The 4,833-nt window shown below is 40.8% G+C and overlaps 1 non-coding gene across 1 annotated transcript; it reads left to right on the top strand.

Annotated features, from left to right (window-relative positions):
* Positions 1–223: 223 nt before the first annotated feature.
* Positions 224–330, top strand: LOC136221260 (small nucleolar RNA R71). The gene has a single exon (XR_010685036.1). It is a non-coding gene; the product is annotated as a small nucleolar RNA R71 (small nucleolar RNA).
* Positions 331–4,833: the final 4,503 nt, after the last annotated feature.

Below are 4,833 nucleotides of genomic sequence, written 5' to 3'. Positions count from 1 at the left end.
TATACCTTTAACTGATGGTGTGGTTGAGGATGATGGTTTTGCTAACGGTATATGTCCACGTTCCGCGGGCCACATACTGCTGTTGATTGCCATTTCCTCCAAACGTTCTCTCGCTTGGGCTGATGTTTTCTTCATAAATAGCCCTCCCGACATAGCATCCAATGAACCCCTAGTTGTAGGATTTAGTCCATTGTAAAATGTTTGCATTAAAAGTTCAGCGGGTAATTGGTGGTGTAGGCATAAACGTTGAAGTTCTTTAAAACGTTCCCAAGTTTCATAAAGAGTCTCATTATCATTTTGAGAAAAAGATGTTAACTCCTTTATGACTCTTGCGGTTTTTGCTAAAGGAAAATATTTCGATAAAAATGCTTGCGCTAATTGTTCCCAAGTGGCAAAAGTTGCGGCTGGCATAGAAGTTAACCATTCTTTGGCTCTATCCTTCAAAGTGAAAAGAAAAATTATTAAATTATAAAAGTTAAAATAAGTATGTTTAAACCTAGATTCGAAATAAAACATGAAAAATCTAAAATTTTGTCAAAAATATTGGCGTTCCCCGGCAACGGCGCCAAAAACTTGTTGAGCGATTTCCGCAAGTGCACGGTATACGCTTGTAGTAGTAAAAGATATCGAACCCACAGGGAACGCTTTTTAACTAAAACTTTATTTAATTCAGTTTTAATTACGTGTTTAGGTTTAAAAAGAAATTCGTTTAATTGATTGAATTGGTTTGGGTAAATTAGGATTAGATAAGAATATTATATCGAGTTTAGAGAACAGTTCCGTCTTGAGATTTTGATTACAAGACAGATACTTCCGTAATTGGAATAAATAGAAGGTATAAAACTTATTTTCATAAAGCAAAGAAACCAAATTTAACTTTGGAAAGACTATGGACATGTAATAATATAGGGATTTACTCAATTAAATGGCTTTGAACCGTAGAAATCTCTCTGGATCGGAGCAGATTGCTACCTTAATCAAACTAGTATTTTATATCTGATAAGCCACGATCAGCGATCATATCATCCATAAAAACTAAATCTGTCAAGTGTTCAACAAAGTTCTTATATGAATAAGATGGAATAGAACGTTTTAATAAAAACACCAATTTATCATTTTGAAAATCATTTTGTCAGAACAATATCAAAATAACAATAGAAAGAATGTATTGAATAAATAAGTATATCATTAATGAAATGTGAATCTTTACAAGTTAATAGAGAAGTAGAAACTTGGAGAGCATTGCAACGAAAACTTTGAGATCCGGGTTGTCAATCTTTCCCTCAAACTCCGTAGGTTTGTCAGACCCCATACGCTTCAGCCGTCAATTCTTCTCACTGAATCTTCGGAGTAGAGACTGGTCAGTCCACTATCAGAATGAAAACTTGTCTCTGATCAACCTTTGAAACTAAACTAATACTGTGTTTATAACTAATCTAATAACAACTTGTGTACATCAAGTTTGTTTACAGAAATGAAATCTAACTTTCTGACTCTTTTCTGATTCAGAAACTCAACATAATAACTCTCTTCTCTAACTTTTCTAACTTAACCAACCTCTCAAATTTCTGAAATGGATCACTTATTTATAGTTTTTGAAGGGTTGTAAATGATGGGTCGTGTCCGCTGGTGAAGAGTCGCTTTTATCCAAACGAACAGACGCGTTTTCTCGGATTAAAACATGTGAAATATGTGCAGAATGCTTCGCTATCGCGACTGAGATTCTGAAAATCTCAGTCGCGACAGGGGGTACAGGGGCGAGTTGAAGATTTCGTTCTTCTTTCGTGACGCCTTTCGTAAGTCGCGACTGAGATTATGCAAATCTCAGTCGCGACAAGGACTTGTCTCCCTGTCTCTCGACTGCTTCTGGTCCTCCTTGAGCGTTCTTCTGACTGATATGCATTCTTGGTACGTTTTTTAGGTTTTTCCTCCATTTTAGCTCCGTTTTAGCTCCTATTTGGATTTAACCAAATAATTAAGTACCTTGCATCAAAGAAGTAAATAAAGACGTAAAAGTATTCCAAATGAATATAATTAGCACGATTTCAATGTAAATTTAACATATTTATATATGATATTTTAGGTATATTTTGGGCTTAACACCTGTCACAAAAATCCTCAACAAAAAGATCAATAGAGTCTACGGAATTTAAAAAGTTACAATCCTCCATGGTACTAGACGGGAATTTCATGGAGTTGTATACGTGAAACTCTACCTTTTCGTCTTGCAACCATAGGATAAGCTTACCTTCGTGGACGTCAATGAGGGTCCTACCTGTTGCAAGAAATGGTCGTCCTAGGAGGATCGGTACTGACTCGTCTTCCGCCATATCAAGCACTACAAAATCGGTGGGGAAAATGAACTTGTCCACTTTCACTAAGACATCCTCCACAACTCCTTTTGGCCGGGCAATGGATCTATCGGCCAGCTGGAGCATCATATTGGTAGGCTTTGGCTCTCCCAAGCCGAGTTTCCTAAAGACAGATAAAGGCATGAGATTGATACTAGCACCTAAATCACATAAAGCTCTCCTAAACTCAACATTACCAATCGTGCACGGGATAGAGAAACTTCCTAAATCCTTGAGTTTAGGGGGGAGTTGGTTTGTTATAATCGCGGAGCATTCCTCCGTGAGCGCTACCGTTTCATTATGATCTAACTTCCTCTTTTTGGCGAGGATTTCTTTAAGAAACTTTGCATATGTAGGCATTTGTTCCAATGCCTCCGCAAGCGGGATGTTAATGTGAAGTTTCTTAAAAATCTCCAAAAACTTGCCATATTGGTGGTCCAATTTTTCCTTTTTAAGTCGTTGCGGAAAAGGGAGCTTCGGTACGTAAGCTCCGATTGGATCACCTACATTTTTATTCTTATCCGAGGAAGTCGTGGGTTTTGGATCCGGACCAGGGTTGCTTACCACTTCCGGTTCGTCACTTACCTTTGGAGCGGTTGGAGTCGCCATTGGAATCGGTGGTTCCAAACCCTTACCACTACGGAGAGTTATTGCTTGTACGGTCTCCCGGTTCTTCGGCTGCGGTTTTTGTTCGGCCTTAATCAGGGGAAACTCATGTTGTCTCCCTTGTCGTTGGAGGCTCAATTGGGCCACTTGACGTCCCAAATCCCTGCAAAATGCTTCATTGTTAGCAAGACGGGAAGATATTTCTTTAAGGAGATCAATTACCATAGAGTCTTGCGCATTACTAGGAGGTTGAGAATTTTGTCCCCCTCGGGCATGAGGGAATTGGCCCGAACCTTGCTCCACGAACTCATTAAGGATTTTGGATGGGGGCTTCAACACCTTTTTCTCGTTACCATGAGACGAATTCAGGTGTTGGTGTTGAGGCCTCCATCCGTTGTTATTATTGTTATGGTGGTGATAAGCATTCGAGTTAGGATAGGAGTTATAATAAGAATTATACCTTTGTTGCCCCCCTACATAACTTACGGTTTCGGTATCACCGGCAAAAGGGCTTCTGGCTTGACAATCCTTACCGTGGTGGTCACCACCGCAATGTGAGCACACTAGGACTTGTGCTGTATTCTTGAGGCTCATTTGCGCCATCAAGGCGTCCAGCTTTTTATTCATTTCGACCATGAAGATTGTGGGAGCCTCGTCTTCCATAGAAAAAGTTTAATGTCACGAGGGTCCGACAAGCCGATCCTCTTGCCACTACACGCTTTTTCTCGCGAGCTCATGAATGAGCTCGTAGGCCGCACTTGCTGACTTCTGAAATAGATCCCCACCTGTAGCGGAATCAACGGTTGCACGATTAGTGGGGGTCAAACCGTGGTAAAAGGTACTTACCAAGTCGTGCTTTGGAATGTCATGGTGGGGGCAGTTTCGGAGCAACTTCCGGAACCTAGCCCAAGCTGCATGAAGGGCCTCGCATTCCAGCTACCTAAAAGATGTGATATCAGTCCGTAACTTGACCGTTTTGGATGGCGGGAAATAGTAGGAAAGGAACTCCTTCTCGAGCTCCTCCCATGACGTGATGGATCCCGCCTCCAACGAGTGTAGCCACTCCAACACCTGTCGTGTTAAAGAAAAAGGAAACAACTTTAGTCTCACAGCCTCAACGGGAACACCATTTTGCCGAGAGGTGTCGGCACACATAAGGAATTTATCGAGATGTTCGTTAGGGTTCTCGTGGAGTTCCTCTCCGAATTGACCGCATTGTTGTATCAGTTGGATCATGTCGGTCTTTATCTCGTACGTGTTGGCCGGTATCGTGGGGGCGACAATTCCGTTACGGTTTTGGGGACGATGCGGAGCAAGGATCTCCATCATCGAACGTGTGTCGTTGCCCCCACGGATGTTGTTCACATGCGGCCTTTGGTTTCCTTCGGGCTGGTTGACCTCGGCGTTGGGGTTTTCCATTTTCTCTCTCCGAATCCTACAAAGAGTACGTTCAATTTCGAGATCAATAGGAACGAGAGAATCACTCCGAGATCGGGTGTGCCTAAAAAGAATAAAACAAAATACAATATTAACAAGAAAGAATGATGTTAGTAAAAGTATATATAAACAATTTATACAAAAAGAATGCTTAAACTAACAATAAAACGTTTTTGTCTAATATTGCAAGAAATTATAAATCCCCGGCAACGGCGCCAAAAACTTGATGCGTACCGTCTAGTGTAGTATTTTCTACGACGAAATATGTATATGATAAGTGCGTTACGACTATGGATGTGATCTTTCTAAATGCTCTATCTTTACTAGACGTCACTACTTAGGGGCAAGTGTACCCCGTCGTATCAAGTAATAATCCGGTTAAGACCGGGTATCGAATCCACGGGATTTATAACTATAAGTATTAAACGACTCGGTTTTA

Source organism: Euphorbia lathyris, chromosome 2, assembly GCF_963576675.1.
Source record: "Euphorbia lathyris chromosome 2, ddEupLath1.1, whole genome shotgun sequence".
NCBI lineage: Eukaryota > Viridiplantae > Streptophyta > Magnoliopsida > Malpighiales > Euphorbiaceae > Euphorbia > Euphorbia lathyris.
Note: the sequence above shows the minus strand (reverse complement) of the source record. Positions and strands in the feature narration are given on the sequence as shown.